The following is a 17,841-nucleotide window of genomic DNA, read 5'->3' as shown; positions in this document are numbered from 1 at the left end:
GGAGAAAAAAAAAAAAACAACTGCCAAGCACAACTGACTGTGAATAAAATGGAACTGCCAAAGATTCTATTTGTGGTTTCAACAGCCAGGCTGGTGATTTCCTCAGCTGTGTGCTTCAAAACTAAAAATGTCCACTCCCTTGGGAGTGGGATTCATCAGGAGACTTCCCCACAATTTCCGACAAAAAACCAAGGCAGAGTGATCCAGTTTACAACCCAATCCCATCCCCTGCCATGCTGTAGCATGCAGATAGAATATGGATTTGCACTTTGCATGCTATGGTATGGGCGGGAGGGGTGATCAAGAGAGAGAGAGAAAAATGCAGAGAAAAATAGTTTCCTTTACTTCGGCATAGACCCCCCTGATGGCCAGCGTGTCATTTCTTTGTTAGTAAAGACATTTCAAATTTCCTTAATCCTTCAGCGTTATGACTTCACGTGTCATTTTGGACCCAACGCTATCCAACTTTTCAGTTCCACTGCAGCCACAATGCAGCACTGAAGGGAGCAAGCGCTTCCTTCACTCGAGGAAACCTCCATGATTACCTCCCTCCGCACCACTGCTGGATACAGCGTGTGCCCTAATGGCTCAGCTTCATCAGTACTGGCCAGTTAGATAGCATTGGGTGCAAAGTGTCTGCAGTTCTTACCCTAATCTAATCTAATCTAACCAGCAAAAAAGGACTAAATTGAAAGTATTTGTAAAGAGGGAGCCTAAATGTCACCATCTCTATCTGAAATTAAGCATCTCCCTTAACTTCAAAACCTATTCTCCAGTCTTTTCATGTACCTCCCCTGGAATTAGCTCAAAAAGGAAATATTGCCAAATAGCTGATTTAAAATCAATGCTCGCATATTATAACTACCATACTTGTGAACAGGTCTGTTCAGCTCACTAGTGGTAACCAGCTCCACAGAATTCCAGACTTAGGGAATTCCATAGGTACGGGAAGTGATTCTTTAGGTTCAGTTCTCAATTCATCTGTCCTATGTATGCCCAAGGAGATATAGATTGCCAAATGCCTGCTTTTTTATCCTGAGGGATATGCAATTAGGGGCTGGTTTCCTGTTTAAATCAGCTGTATGCTTCCTCTGCCCAAACTGTGTTGGAGACACAACCTGCATCTGAGATTGCTTTCCATTCAATCCCTCTCAAAGCAACACAGAGAAAAATGACCTTTTGGCTCCCATTTCTTTTCCTTTCAGCAGCCATCAGAGGTAATTCTTCTTCCTAGAATATATTTGATTAGACAACTAGGTTAGAATTGGCAAGTCTAATACAGTTTCATTCTAGGGGATAATGTGGACGGTCATTCTAATAACTCTTTCTTTCCAGATGTTGAATCACAAGTCCAGCTGGTGGAGTCTGGAGGAGAAGTGAAAAGAGTGGAGAGTGGAGAGAAGTGAAAAGAGTGGAGGGAAAAGAGTCCCTCCACCTCTCCTGTTGAGCCTCTGGGTTCACCTTCAGCAGCTACTGGATGAGCTGGGTGAGACAGGCTCCCGGGAAGGGACTGGAATGGGTTGCGTGGATTAGGTACGATGCAAATGAAATATACTATGCTGCCTTTGCCAAAGGCCGCTTCACCATCTCCAGGAACAACCCCTCCAACATGCTGTATCTGCAAATGAACAGTCTTAAATCTGAAGACATGGCCACATATTACTGTGCAAGTGACACAGTGAGGGGAAGTGAATCTGAAGCCTGGCAAAAACCCTTTTCTTAATCCTGGCAGGCCTCCAAGCTGACTCAGAGGAAAGGAGACTCGGACAGAAGGGAGACCCTGAGCTCAAGGAACTGACAATCTAAAATTCAACCCACCCTTGAGAGCCAGTGTGAGTGTGTACAGCCCAACACTTGACCCAAATCCAGCCTGCAGAGGACTGCCATGTGTGTGCAAACAAACAGCAGGCCCTACTGATTCCCCTGCTCAAAGCTCTGCCATTTGCTTGTTATGTATGCAAGTTATGCAGGATCGAAATCCTGCATAACTGATTGGCCCAAACTTATGGCTGGCCAATCAGGTGATGGATCGAAATCCTACCATCCGATTGGCCCTCTAGTTAATGTAAGTTCTGGCCAATCGGGTGATGGATCGAAATCCTACCATCCGATTGGCCCTCTAGTTAATGTTTCAATTGCACCAATCATTGGGAGTCTGGGTGGAGCTAAACGGTATAAAAGCCAGGGGTGTTTGCCTTGTGTCAGATTCATTCAGATTCCTTGCCAGGTCCTGTTCTGAAGATGGAATAAACATACTGAGCTGTTATCTCTATGCCTTCCTTTATTTCGCATGGACCCACTATATGACATGCTGTATATGACTGATTAACTGTTCCCTCTGGTACTCTGTGGCAGGTAGATGTTTTCCAGGGGTATATCATTCATCACAGTGGCAACGCCAGCACAAACCAGGGCATCCAAAAGGAATTTTATCTTTTGGTATAAAGTTTCTTTTTCTTTTGGGCCCCTTCCTAAATAGGGAGGGGGCTAACAGAGAGGGGAAAGGGTGGCAATACAACTGTTACCCTGCACATGCCCGATCTCGTCTGATCTCGGAAGCTAAGCAGGGTCAGGCCTGGTTAGTACTTGGATGGGAGACCACCTCGGAATACCGGATGCTGTAGGCTTATACCATAGTCGTTCAAGACTGAAGGTTGACAACCAACCAGCCAGAAAAGTCTTTGGAACCCAGAACCATCAGGCTTCCTGATGCGGAGCCTACGTCTACCCATCCATGCAGTGCTGGCAGCCAGATACAGTAATGCAGAAAACCAAACACACTCCTGAGTCTCTCTAAAATCTTTTAAACATAGAAAATCATTGCAGAAAATGAGCATCATTGTGTTTAGAATGCAAAGTGTGTGTACCAAAACCTGCTTCTAGAGCAGCTCTGCCCCTATAAACTCCTTTATGTTAAGTGAATCCACAAGCCAAAGAGCTACTATAACAGGTCGGTTTCCTCCCAGATTTGACACATAGATCAAAACACATAGACGAACAGGCCTTGCTGAGGGAGAGTCAGCATGGCTTCTGTAAGGGTAAGTCTTGCCTCACAAACCTTATAGAATTCTTTGAAAAGGTCAACAGGCATGTGGATGCGGGAGAACTCGTGGACATTATATATCTGGACTTTCAGAAGGCGTTTGACACGGTCCCTCACCAAAGGCTACTGAAAAAGCTCCACAGTCAGGGAATTAGAGGACAGGTCCTCTCGTGGATTGAGAACTGGTTGGAGGCCAGGAAGCAGAGAGTGGGTGTCAATGGGCAATTTTCACAATGGAGAGAGGTGAAAAGCAGTGTGCCCTAAGGATCTGTCCTGGGACCGGTGCTTTTCAACCTCTTCATAAATGACCTGGAGACAGGGTTGAGCAGTGAAGTGGCTAAGTTTGCAGATGACACCAAACTTTTCCGAGTGGTAAAGACCAGAAGTGATTGTGAGGAGCTCCAGAAGGATCTCTCCAGACTGGCAGAATGGGCAGCAAAATGGCAGATGTGCTTCAATGTCAGTAAGTGTAAAGTCATGCACATTGGGGCAAAAAATCAAAACTTTAGATATAGGCTGATGGGTTCTGAGCTGTCTGTGACAGATCAGGAGAGAGATCTTGGGGTGGTGGTGGACAGGTCGATGAAAGTGTCGACCCAATGTGCGGCAGCAGTGAAGAAGGCCAATTCTATGCTTGGGATCATTAGGAAGGGTATTGAGAACAAAACGGCTAGTATTATAATGCCGTTGTACAAATCTATGGTAAGGCCACACCTGGAGTATTGTGTCCAGTTCTGGTTGCCGCATCTCAAAAAAGACATAGTGGAAATGGAAAAGGTGCAAAAGAGAGCGACTAAGATGATTACAGGGCTGGGGCACCTTCCTTATGAGGAAAGGCTATGACGTTTGGGCCTCTTCAGCCTAGAAAAGAGACGCTTGAGGGGGGACATGATTGAGACATACAAAATTATGCAGGGGATGGACAGAGTGGATAGGGAGATGCTCTTTACACTCTCACATAATACCAGAACCAGGGGACATCCACTAAAATTGAGTGTTGGGCGGGTTAGGACAGACAAAAGAAAATATTTCTTTACTCAGCGTGTGGTCGGTCTGTGGAACTCTTTGCCACAGGATGTGGTGCTGGCGTCTAGCCTAGACGCCTTTAAAAGGGGATTGGACGAGTTTCTGGAGGAAAAATCCATTATGGGGTACAAGCCATGATGTGTATGCGCAACCTCCTGATTTTAGGAATGGGTTAAGTCAGAATGCCAGATGCAAGGGAGGGCACCAGGATGAGGTCTCTTGTTATCTGGTGTGCTCCCTGGGGCATTTGGTGGGCCGCTGTGAGATACAGGAAGCTGGACTAGATGGGCCTCTGGCCTGATCCAGTGGGGCTGTTCTTATGTTCTTATGACACTGTGCTGTTTCATGTACGCATTCCTCAGACCTGGGCATATGGCTTGTGGAAGCTGTGTCCCCGTCGTAGCAACCCCAGCATCGCAGGCAGAGAGTGAGTCCCGGTGAGATCAGAAAATCTAAGATGCCAAGAAATTTCCCCCTCCTTTAGTTTTTGTGCCCCGTTTTTGATCCTAGGCCCAGGTACAGATTACCCCCTTCTCATGGGCATTGTCAGGAAGGAGACATAGAGGAGGCAGGAGGAGATATATCCCGGCACAAACAACTTTAGCAGGGGTGCTGTGCCCTCCGGAACCTGCTGACATACCCCCTTTGTCTCCTTGGACTTATGGTTAAAAGACCTTCACCTTGCCAACATAGGCAGTGCAATGGATGGAGGTGAGGACTTAGGTCCATACAGTTTACTTTGCTGGTGTTACCAGCTGTTTTAGTCTTCGCTGTTGTTTGCTATACTGGGATACAGTTTCTTTCAGCATAACTGCTTGGGAGCTTTGTTTGAAAAATGCAGTGCAGTGAACACTCAAATAAACCCAATTGATAAATAACATGAAAAGCATGTGATTTGAACTGGCAGTGATTTTTCAGGGCCATCTCCCAAATCATGTGTGCTTTGTATGCACAAAGGGATAAAATTTGCCAAAGACCCTTGGCTGGAAACTTTTGCTTGTAAAATGTGGTATAGGAATGACTCAAATAAATGCAACAAATAAACATTCAATCCATATTTCCTTTTGGGTTGCATTACATACATATAGGCAATAATTCTTCAAGACCAGATCCCAAATCATGCATATTGTACATACACATAGGAATATATGTGCCAAAGGCCTGCAGCCTTTGCTTTTTATCCTGAGTGATATGTAAATTCAGACCTAACTTCCTATTTAAATCAGCTGAATGCTCATCCCGCCCCAGTTACTTTCAGTGACACAAATCTTGTGTGTCTCTGGTTGTTATCCATCAATCCCTCTCAAAGCATCAGAGAGAAGAAAATGATCCTTTGGCTCCCATTTGTATTCTTCTCAGCAAACATCAGAGGTAATTTTTTCTTCCCAGAATATATTTGGTTAGACCTGTTTTCTAGGTGATAATGTGAAGGAGTTTTATCATATTTGTTTCTTTCTAGATGTTGAATCTCAGCTCCGACTGGTGGAGTCTGGAGGAGATGTTAAAAAGCCTGGCGGGTCCCTTCGTCTCTCTTGTCAAGCGTCCGGTTTCACCTTCAGCAGCTATACCATGAGCTGGACGCGTCAGGCTCCTGGGAAGGGACTGGAATGGGTTGCAAATATTTACCCTAACGGGGTCACAATACACTATGCTGACTTTGCCAAAGGACGCTTCACTATCTCCAGAGACAACCCCTCCAATGTGCTCTATCTGCAAATGAGCACTCTGAAGCCTGAAGATACAGCCCTGTATTACTGTGAAAGAGACACAGTGAGAGGAAATGAATCTGGAACTAGGCAAAAACCGTCCTGTGCTCCTGGTCATTCTCCAAGTTGATTCAGCTGCAAAAGACTGAATGGAGGCACTAGGAGATCAGAGGTTCTGGACCTGCTGTGCCAACAATCTTCTGATCAACCCATATTTGTGTGTGTGTCTGAGAATGTGGAGCTCAAACACTTGGCCGGTATCAGTCTACTGAAGGCTTGTCTATGTGTAAAGAGGCGACATGACCCAATTACTACCTGTCCATTTTTCAGAGGGGTTCACTATATTGTAGCAACACCAGCACTGGACTTACCAGCACCTTGGGTCACCAACTTTGATTGAAGTTATTCCTGAAGATTTTTTTTTTCCCCAGCATGATATAATGTCTTTAAACCTGGGAGACACCAATAAAATATCCAACAGTACTTCAGCTATTGCTTTGAGAGTGATAGAGATTCCTGGAGACCTAGGCCAATCACAAAGGACCAGCAACCCTCTTGATAGCCCAGTCACACTGCTGACCAATTCAGCTCTGGTCCTGCTGTGGTTGTTGGAATCACTTTCTAGCAAAGGGTTTGATTTGTGCCATCTTGGGAATGACAAACTGTTCCCCATGTGCATGTAGAGATCAAGCCTCAGAGGAGAAATCCACAAGGCCTGCTGATGCCATGGTCCCCTTAGTCCACCAGGGGGCACCAGTGTCAAAACTCAAAATAATAATGGTCAGCCTTTTGGTGGCACAATTCAGTTGTCCAAAGCACTTCCCAATCATCATCTCAGTCATCTTTGCCAGAACTCCAGAAGGTGGTCCATCATGATAGTCTCCATATTGCAGGTGGGGGTTGATGCTGTGATCAGAGTGTCTTCCTATCATTCAGTCTTCACAATTAATTTTGCATGGTTGGCAACCTTCAGTCTCGAAAGACTATGGTATAAGCCTACAGCACCCGGTATTCCCAGGTGGTCTCCCATCCAAGTACTAACCAGGCCTGACCCTGCTTAGCTTCTGAGATCAGACGAGATCGGGCTTGTGCAGGGTAATTTTGCATGAGGACATGGCTTCTGGGGACATGGCTTCTGAGGACATGGCTATTGTGAGCCACTCAAGCTGAGATGTGTGGTCATTAGTGGGGATGCTTAAAGCTAAGGGAATATTTAGCTGGGCTTCTTATTCTCCCACACTTGAGGAAGGAGTGGATCATGGTGGCATCAAAGTGCACCTGAACCCCACCATGTTTCCTGTCCCTATACTCTCTTCATACACATGCCAGCAAAATAGCTGGTGCAGATCCAGTGAGACCCATTGGAACAGTGGGAGCTTGTCCTGAGGGAAGACTTCATTCACTTACCTTGAAGAGGCCTCCAGACTCCCCCTTTGCAGGATATAATGTGTGCTCCATTGGCACAGCAGCATCAGCAATGAGGATAGGACTAGGCTGTGAGTCTCTCTGCAGCCAGATCACATCATGGTTAAAATACAGTCATTTTTTGCAAGCAGGCAGGGGAAGGGGGTTGGAAGAAACACGCCAGAGACATTTTGCTGGCACCACTGGCTTCACAAAACCAGGACTGACAACTCTCTCCCTCCCTTCCTTCTCACTTGGGGGCAGCATTGATGCACCAAAAAAAAAACACATGCAAAACACAACTGACTGTGAAGGAAATAAAACGGAATGCCAAAGATTCTGGTTTGTGGTTTTAACAGCCAGGCTGGTGAATTCTTCAGCTGTGTACTTCAAAACTAACAATGTCCACTCCCTGGGGATTGAGACTTCTCGGGCGACTTCCCCACAATTTCCTCCAAAGGCCAATGCAGAGTGATTTAACTTACAACCCAATTTTATCTCCCGCTATGCTGTACCATATAGCCAAACCATGAAGGTGTACACTACATACTATGGGGTGTGCGTGTGTGTATGTGTGTGTGTGGGGGGGGGGGGATCAGGATGCCTGCAAGGGAGAAAAACATTTTCCCTTACTTCTGCATAGGCCCCCAATGGCCAGTGTGTCATTTCTTTGTTAGCAACATAATTTCAAATGTCCTTAATTCCTCAGAGTTGACTTCACATGTCATTTTGGACCCAATGCTATCCAACTTTCCAGTTCCAATGCAGCCACAATGCACCATCATAGTAAAGGAGCAAACATACCCTTCACTTGAGGAAACCTCCATGATTGCCTCTAGACCTCACTGCAGGATGCAGGACATGCCCTGATGGCACAGCTACATCAGCACTGGGCATTGGGGGCTGTCTGTAATTCTTACCCTATTCCTCTTTAACCAGCGCAATAATGACTAAGTTGAAAGTATTTGTATAGAGGGAGCCTGGATATCTCCATCTCTACCAGAAATTAAGCATCTGCCTTAACTTCAAAATGTGATCTTTGCATGAACCTCCCATACGATGAACTCGGAAAGGAAATATGCCCAAACAACAGGTGTAAAATCCATTCTCACATGTCATAACTGAACAACCACACTTGGGAAAAGGTCTGTTCAGAGCACCAGAGGTAATCTGCTCTACATAATTCCAGTCTTAGGGCATTCCATACATAAGGGAAGTGATTCTTCAGAGTCACCTCCCAAATCATGTGTCCTGTGTATGCACCAGGAGATATACATTGCCACAAGCCTGTGTGCGGTTGCTTTTTTAGCCCGAGGGATATGCAAATGACAGGCAAGTTTCCTGTTTAAATCCACTGTGAACTTGCCCTGCCTCAGCTACTTTGGGGACACCAGCTACATCTGGGGCCACTTTCCAAGCAATCCCTCTCAAAGCAATGGAGAGAAAAATGATTTTTTGGCTCTCTTTTCTATTTCTGTCAGCAGCCATCAGAGGTAATGGCTCTTCCAAGATACATTTAGAATATTAAAGCAAGTTTTGTTCTAGGGAAAAAGGTGAAGAGTCTTTCTAATTTCTCTTCCTTTCCAGATGTGGAATCTCAGGTCCAACTGGTGGAGTCTGGAGGAGAAGTGAAAAGGCCTGGGGAATCCCTCCGCCTTTCCTGTCGAGCCTCTGGGTTCACCATCAGCAGCTACTGGATGAGCTGGGTGAGACAGGCTCCTGGGAAGGGACTGGAATGGGTTGCCACAGAAGCTGGGAGCACACAATATTATTCTGACTCTGCCAAAGGCCGCTTCACCGTCTCCAGAGACAACCCCTCCAACATGCTCTATCTTCAAATGAACACCCTGAAATCTGAGGACACGGCCATGTATTACTGTGCAAGAGACACAGTGAGAGGAAGTTAATTTGAAGCCTGGCAAAAACCCTCCTCCTAATCCTGGCAGGTCTCCAAGTTGACTCAGGGGGATTCAAACAGCAGGAAGAACTTGAGCTCACTGAGATGACAATCTAACTTCAACATACACTTGTGAACCGGAGTTGCATGTACAACCTAAACACTTGGCCAAAATCAGAACTGCAGAGGGCTGCCATGTGTGCACAAACTGATTGCAAGCCAGACTGTTCCCTCCAGTGCTCTGAAGCAGGTAGATGTTTCCGGGGGTGTTTCATTCCTCACAGTGGCAACACCAGCACAGACCAGGCTCTCCAAAAGGAATTTTGTCAGGGGGTATAAAGTTTCTTTGGGACCCTTTCACCAACAGGGAGCGCGGCTAAACAGTGCACGAAAAAGATGGCAATGGGGTTGGGTAGAACAGTGTAGGGAGGGGTAAACAGGGTGGAGAGAGGGTGGCAACAGCCAGAAAAGTCTTTGAAGTCCTGGTTTCCTGATGTGGAACCTGTGTCTGTCCATCCATGCAGCTTTGGCGGTCATACAGTAATACAGAAATCCAAACACACTCCTAATTCTCTCTAAAATCTTTTAAACATAGAAATTCATTGCAGAAAATGAGCATCATTGTGTTTAGGCTCCCATTAGAATGCAAAGTGTCTTGTCTGTACCGAAACCTACTTCTAGAGCAGCTCTGCCCCTATGAACTCCTTTTTGTTAAGTGAATCCACAAGCCAAAGAGTAGCAGGTCTGTTTCCTCCTAGACTTGACACTGTGTTGTGTCATGCATGCATTCCTCAGCCCAGAGCACATGGCTTGTGGCTGCTGACGCACCTGTGATAGCACCCCCTGCATCCCGCACAGGTGAGATGAGAAACATCCAAAAGAGCAACATCCTTCAAGAGCAATAGAGATTCCTGGAGGCCCAGCCCAATCACTAAGTGTCAGCAGTTCTATTTACAGCCCAGTCACATGAGTGACCGATCCAGCTCTGGCCCTGCTGTGGTTGTTGGGATTGCTTTCTAGCAAAGGTTTTAATTAACGCCGTCTTGGGAGCGTGTTTCAAATGTGCATGAAGGGTTCAAGACTCGGATGCTGCCATCATCCCTCTAGCCTCCCCCCTCTGGGGGCACCAGTGTCAAAACTCATCAGAATGATGGTCAATCTTTAAGTGGCACATTTCTGTGGCTTGAAACACTTGGCAGGCATCATCTTAGCCGTCTTTGCCAGAATTCTGGAAGGCGGTTCATGATCACCATCCCATATTGCAGGGAGAGGGTTGAGGCTAACAAATGAGTGCCTTGCTGTAGCTCAGTCTTCACAGTGCGTTTGGATGTTGCAGCCTGCTGGATCTTTGCCATTCTTGGCTATTGTCAGCCACCCAAGCCGCATATGAAATCTGTGGGTTTGGCGATTCTTAGTCAAGTTGACATCCAACTTGGCTTCTCAAGGTCCCTCCCTCTGTTGAGGTTTCACAGCCCAATCACGAGCTGCCCGGCGTCAAATGACTGCATCCTGCAAATTGTGCGGGCAGCGCTGTTGGCTCTTCAGGAGAAAGGGATGAAAATCCTTTTCCACTGGGTAAGGCAAGTAGCCCCGTAATGGGGTTGCTCAATTCTATGGCTACCCAAGGGTCAGAGTAGAATGTAGAGCCTCTGTGCCCAAAAGAGAGGTACAGGATCTGGTGAAGAGAAGCTCCAAAAATCCTTCCTACCCCCACTCCCTCCCCCCCGGCACACCTCCTCCCCACCTAAATATATGTATTTTTTTACCCTAATCTTATCTAACCAGCAAAAAAATGTCTAAATTTAATATACAGAGGGAGCTTGGGTGTATCCATCACTACCTGAAATTAAGCATCTCCCTTAACTTCAAAATCCATCAATCAGTCTTTGCATGAACCTCCCCTGCAATTAACACAGGAAGGAAATATTCCCAAAGAGTTAGTTTTAAAGTCAATTCTCATGTACCATAAGTGAACTTCCACGCTTGTGGACAGGTCTGTTCAGATCACCAATGGTAATCCGCTCTACAGAATTGCAATCTTAAGGCATGAACCTCCCCTATGATGAACTCCGAAAGGAAATATTCCCAAACAGCAGGTTTAAAATTCATTCTCACATAACTGAAGGACCACACTTGGGAAAAGGTCTGTTCAGAGCATCAGAGGTAATCCACTCTATAGAATTCCACTTCTAGAGCATTCCATACGTAAGGGAAGAGATTCTTCAGATTCACCTCCCAAATCATGTGTCCTGTGTATGCACTAGGAGATATACGTTGCCACAGGCCTGTGCGCGGCTGCTATTTTAGCCTGAGGGATATGCAAATGACAGGCAAGTTTCCTGTTTAAATCCACTGTGATCTTGCCCTGCCTCAGCTACTTTGGGAACACCAGCTACATCTGGGGCCACTTTCCAGGCAATCCCTCTCAAGGCAAGAGAGAGAAAAATGCAGACGCGTGTGGCCTCTGGGAACCCAGTGCCTCGGGAACTAAGTGCCAGGTAAGGCACAAGAGTTTAGCATCTGGGCGAGTTCAGCAGCAGGGCGAGGAGGCCAGGGCCCCATACACTGCCCTTCCTCTTCTCTAGAGAAAAGGGCTGCTATCCAGTGTACGGTTTTTAAAAGGACCCCTAAATAAAACAACAACAACAACAAAAAAGCTATGCAGTCAGACAGCCAGCAGCAGGGTGGGGGCTATCCAGTGTTCTGCATCGAGTGCCACATGTATGATTATATGCCTCTGGGGCATAAGTCACGGGTGTGTCCTCGATGCAAGGAGCTCCAGGCTCTCAGGGAACGCGTCCGCTCCCTTGAAGCCTTGGTGGCCGACCTGGAGAAGCGCAGGCAGCCAGAGGAGGACCGTGGGGAGACTTCTGGGGACGATCAGGCTTCGTCCCAACCTCAGGCGTGCAGCTCCTCGGCTGCCCGGGTGGGAAGTCTCGGGACTGGAGGACGTCATCCTGGAGAGGAGGGAAACAATCCCCTAGTGGGGATCCCTTCTCCAGGGGATGGGCCCATATCCGAGCACACTCGGGATACTCCTCGGCGGGAGGGGGGTCGGGGGCTTCTTGTAGTGGGGGATTCGATTATTCGATTATTAGATTATTATTAGAGGGGGGTTTGCGACGGATGAGAGGACCGCATGGTGACTTGCCTGCCTGGTGCGAAGGTTGCGGACATCACTTCTCGTCTAGACAGGCTGGTAGACAGTGCTGGGGGAGAGGTAGCGGCTGTGGTGCATGTCGGCACCAACAATGTGGGCAAGTGTAGCTGGGAGGTCCTGGAGGCCAAATTTAGGCTTTTAGGCAGGAAGCTGAAAGCCAGGAGCTCAAAGGTAGCGTTCTCTGAAGTGCTACCTGTTCCACGCGCAGGGCCAGCTAGGCAGGCGGAGATCAGGGGTCTCAATGCGTGGATGAGACGGTGGTGTAGGGAGGAGGGGTTTAGATTCGTTAGGCACTGGGGAACCTTTTGGGACAAGCGGGGCCTGTACAAGAGGGACGGGCTCCATTTGAACCAGAATGGAACCAAACTGCTGGCACATAACATTAAAAAGGTGGCAGAGCAGCTTTTAAACTGATCCCTGGGAGAAGGCCGACAGGAGCCGAGGGGCATCCAGTTCGGGACTCCTCATCCCTATGGAATGAGGATGGGGAGGTTAGAGAACAACAAGACAAAGGCAGGGTAGGAGAAGAAATTGGGAAAGGTAGGGTGATGGGATGTGATAGACGGTTTGGCACAATGAGAGGATGCGGGGACAAAGGAGCGAATAAGCAGCCCATCCTGGGGCATTCCGTGTATAAATGCTTTTATGCGAATGCCCGAAGTCTACGAGCAAAGGTGGGAGAACTGGAATGTCTGGTGACAAGGGAAAATATTGACATAGTGGGCATAACGGAAACTTGGTGGAATGCGGAGAATCAGTGGGATACCGCAATCCCGGGCTATAAACTCTACAGGAGGGACAGGCAGGGGCGTGTTGGAGGTGGGGTGGCCCTTTATGTTAAGGAAGGGATAGAATCCAGCAAAGTAGAGATTGAAGGTGGGTCCGACTCCACCGTAGAATCTCTGTGGGTTAAATTACCAGGCTTGTGCAGCGATGTAATACTGGGGGCATGCTATCGTCCTCCAGACCAGAAATCTGATGGGGACCTTGAAATGAGGAAACAGATCAGGGAGGTGACAAGGAGGGACAGGGTTGTAATCATGGGGGACTTCATTTATCCTCATATTGACTGGGTCAATTTGTGTTCTGGTCACGATAAGGAAACCGGATTTCTTGACGTGTTAAATGACTGTGGCTTAGATCAGCTAGTCACGGAGCCCACCAGAGGACAGGTGACTCTGGATTTAATTTTGTGCGGTACGCAGGACCTGGTTAGAGATGTAAACGTTACTGAGCCATTGGGGAACAGTGATCATGCTGCGATCCGTTTTGACGTGCACGTTGGGGGAAGAATACCAGGCAAATCTCTAACAAAAACCCTTGACTTCCGACGGGCGGACTTCCCTCAAATGAGGAGGCTGGTTAGAAGGAGGTTGAAAGGGAGGGTAAAAAGAGTCCAGTCTCTCCAGAGTGCATGGAGGCTGCTTAAAACAACAGTAATAGAGGCCCAGCAGAGGTGTATACCGCAAAGAAAGAAGGGTTCCACTAAATCCAGGAGAGTGCCCGCATGGCTAACCAGCCAAGTTAGAGAGGCTGTGAAGGGCAAGGAAGCTTACTTCCGTAAATGGAAGTCTTGCCCTAATGAAGAGAATAAAAAGGAACATAAACTGTGGCAAAAGAAATGTAAGAAGGTGATAGGGGAGGCCAAGCGAGACTATGAGGAACGCATGGCCAGCAACATTAAGGGGAATAATAAAAGCTTCTTCAAATATGTTAGAAGCAGGAAACCCGCCAGAGAAGCGGTTGGCCCTCTGGATGGTGAGGGAGGGAAAGGAGAGATAAAAGGAGACTTAGAGATGGCAGAGAAATTAAATGAGTTCTTTGCGTCTGTCTTCACGGCAGAAGACCTCGGGCAGATACCGCTGCCCGAACGGCCCCTCCTAACCGAGGAGTTAAGTCAGATAGAGGTTAAAAGAGAAGATGTTTCAGACCTCATTGATAAATTAAAGATCAATAAGTCACCGGGCCCTGATGGCATAATAACCCAAGGGTTATTAAGGAATTGAAGAATGAAGTTGCAGATCTCTTGACTAAGGTATGCAACTTATCCCTCAAAACGGCCACAGTGCCAGAAGATTGGAGGATAGCAAATGTCACGCCTATTTTTAAAAAGGGAAAGAGGGGGGACCCGGGAAACTATAGGCCGGTCAGCCTAACATCCATACCGGGTAAGATGGTGGAATGCCTCATCAAAGATAGGATCTCAAAACACATAGACGAACAGGCCTTGCTGAGGGAGAGTCAGCATGGCTTCTGTAAGGGTAAGTCTTGCCTCACAAACCTTATAGAATTCTTTGAAAAGGTTAACAGGCATGTGGATGCGGGAGAACCCATGGACATTATATATCTGGACTTTCAGAAGGCGTTTGACACGGTCCCTCACCAAAGGCTACTGAAAAAACTCCATAGTCAGGGAATTAGAGGACAGGTCCTCTCGTGGATTGAGAACTGGTTGGAGGCCAGGAAGCAGAGAGTGGGTATCAATGAGCAATTTTCACAATGGAGAGAGGTGAAAAGTGGTGTGCCCCAAGGATCTGTCCTGGGACCGGTGCTTTTCAACCTCTTCATAAATGACCTGGAGACAGGGTTGAGCAGTGAAGTGGCTAAGTTTGCAGACGACACCAAACTTTTCCGAGTGGTAAAGACCAGAAGTGATTGTGAGGAGCTCCAGAAGGATCTCTCCAGACTGGCAGAATGGGCAGCAAAATGGCAGATGCGCTTCAATGTCAGTAAGTGTAAAGTCATGCACATTGGGGCAAAAAATCAAAACTTTAGATATAGGCTGATGGGTTCTGAGCTGTCTGTGACAGATCAGGAGAGAGATCTTGGGGTGGTGGTGGACAGGTCGATGAAAGTGTCGACCCAATGTGCGGCGGCAGTGAAGAAGGCCAATTCTATGCTTGGGATCATTAGGAAGGGTATTGAGAACAAAACGGTTAGTATTATAATGCCGTTGTACAAATCGATGGTAAGGCCACACCTGGAGTATTGTGTCCAGTTCTGGTCGCCGCATCTCAAAAAAGACATAGTGGAAATGGAAAAGGTGCAAAAGAGAGCGACTAAGATGATTACGGGGCTGGGGCACCTTCCTTATGAGGAAAGGCTACGGCGTTTGTGCCTCTTCAGCCTAGAAAAGAGACGCTTGAGGGGGGGCATGATTGAGACATACAAAATTATGCAGGGGATGGACAGAGTGGATAGGGAGATGCTCTTTACACTCTCACATAATACCAGAACCAGGGGACATCCACTAAAATTGAGTGTTGGGAGAGTTAGGACAGACAAAAGAAAATATTTCTTTACTCAGCGCGTGGTCGGTCTGTGGAACTCCTTGCCACAGGATGTGGTGCTGGCGTCTAGCCTAGACGCCTTTAAAAGGGGATTGGACGAGTTTCTGGAGGAAAAATCCATTATGGGGTACAAGCCATGATGTGTATGCGCAACCTCCTGATTTTAGGAATGGGTTAAGTCAGAATGCCAGATGTAGGGGAGGGCACCAGGATGAGGTCTCTTGTTATCTGGTGTGCTCCCTGGGGCATTTGGTGGGCCGCTGTGAGATACAGGAAGTTGGACTAGATGGGCCTATGGCCTGATCCAGTGGGGCTGTTCTTATGTTCTTATGTAAAAATGATTTTTTTTGGCTTTCTTTTCTATTTCTGTCAGCAGCCGTCAGAGGTAATGGTTCTTCCAAGACATATTTGGAATATAAAAGCAAGTTTTGTTCTAGGGAAAAAGCTGAAGAGTTTTTCTAATTTCCCTTTCTTTCCAGATGTTGAATCACAGGTCCAACTGGTGGAGTCTGGAGGAGAAGTGAAAAGACCTTGGGAGTCCCTCCGCCTCTCCTGTCGAGCCTCCGGGTTCACCTTCAGCAGCTACTGGATGAGCTGGGTGCGACAGGCTCCTGGGAAAGGACTGGAATGGGTTGGAGAAATTAAGCATGATGGAAGTGTACAAAACTATGCGTACCTTGCCAAAGGCCGCTTCACCATCTCCAGGGACAACCCCTCCAACATGCTCTATCTTCAAATGAACAGTCTGAAATCTGAAGACACAGCCATGTATTACTGTGCAAGTCACAGTGAGAGGACATGAATCTGAAGCCCAGCAAAAACCGTCCTGCTAATCCTGGCATGTCTCCAAGTTGATTTAGCTGGAAGGAGACTGAAACAGAAGGGAGACCCTGAACTCAATGAGCTAACAACCTAAACTGCAACATACACTTCTGAGTCAGTATGGGCGTGTACAGTCAAAACCCTTGACTCAAATCTTGCCTGCAGAGGACTACTGTGTGCGCGTACAAAAATATAGCAGGCCTTACTGCTGCCCCCACTAATAGCACTGCCATACAGTTTATATGACTGGATGAGCTGGGTGAGACAGGCTCCTGGGAAGGGACTGGAAAGAGTTGCCACAGAAGCTGGGAGCACACAATATTATGCTGACTCCGCCAAAGGCTGCTTCACCATCTCCAGGAACAATCCTACCTACATGCTGTATCTGCAAAGGAACAGTCTGAAAACTGAAGACATGGCCATGTTTTCATGTGCAAGAGGCACAGTGAGAGGAAGTGAGTCTGAAGCCTGGAAAAAAATCCTCCTCCTAATCCTGGAAGGTCCCCAAGTTGACTCAAGGGAAAGCAGACTCAAACAGAATGGAGAACCTGAGCTCAATGAGCTGACAATCTAACTTCAACATACACTTGTCAGCCAGAGTTGCATGTACAACCTAAACACTTGGCCCAACTTAGGCTGCAGAGAACTGCTGTGTGTGTGTACAAACCGATGGCAGGCCAGACTGTTCCCTCTGGTGCTCTGGGGCAGGTAGATGTTCTCAGGGGTATTTCATGCATCACAGTGGCAACACCAGCACAGACCAAGGTCTCCAAAGGGAATTTTGTCAGGGGGAATCAAATTTCTTTGGGACCCCTTCCCAAACAGGGAGAGGGCTAGACAGTGCATGGGAAAAGGTGGCAATGGGGGTGGGCAGAACAGTGTAGGGAGAGGTAAACAGGGTGAAGAGAGGGTGGCAATAGCCAGAAAAATGTTTGGAGCCCTGGTCTACTGGGCTTCCTTATCCAGAGCCTGATTTTGCCCTTCCACACAGCATCGGCAGCTAGGTACAGTAATACAGAAAACCAAACACACTCCTAATTCTCTCTAAAATCTTTTAAACATAGAAAATCATTGCAGAAAACGAGCGTCATTGTTTTTAGGCTCACATTAGAACCCAAAGTGTCTTGTGTGTACCAAAACCTACTTCTAGATCAGCTCTGCCCCTATAAACGCCTTCATGGTAAGTGGATCCACAAGCCAAAGAGTTGCTGTAGCAGGTCTGTTTCCTCCCAGATCTGGCACTGTGTGTGTGTGTGTGTCATGTATGTATTCCTCAGCATATGGCTTGTGGCTACTGGCGCACCCGTGGTAGCGCCCCCAGCATCCTGCACAGACAGCGAGTCCAGGTGAGATCAAATGTAAGATCCCCCCAAAATTTCTGGGCCTCCTCCTTTGGCTTCAGGTCCTTGTTTTTGATCCTAGACCCAGGAATAAATTACCCCCTGCACCTCTCTCTCTCATGGCGCTGTCAGGAAGGAGGCAGGAGGAGATAT

At 47.3% G+C, this 17,841-nt stretch overlaps 2 pseudogenes; one reads left to right on the top strand and one right to left on the bottom strand.

The window, feature by feature from the left end:
* Nucleotides 1-2,508: 2,508 nt before the first annotated feature.
* LOC136654590 (5S ribosomal RNA) lies at nt 2,509-2,627 on the top strand (annotated as a pseudogene).
* A 4,141-nt stretch (nt 2,628-6,768) lies between these two features.
* LOC136654852 (5S ribosomal RNA) lies at nt 6,769-6,887 on the bottom strand (annotated as a pseudogene).
* Nucleotides 6,888-17,841: the final 10,954 nt, after the last annotated feature.

This window comes from Tiliqua scincoides, chromosome 5 (genome assembly GCF_035046505.1).
Source record: "Tiliqua scincoides isolate rTilSci1 chromosome 5, rTilSci1.hap2, whole genome shotgun sequence".
NCBI classification, from domain to species: Eukaryota; Metazoa; Chordata; class Lepidosauria; order Squamata; family Scincidae; genus Tiliqua; species Tiliqua scincoides.
The sequence above is the reverse complement of the archived record's forward strand: the minus strand, read 5'-3'. Positions and strand labels throughout refer to the sequence as shown.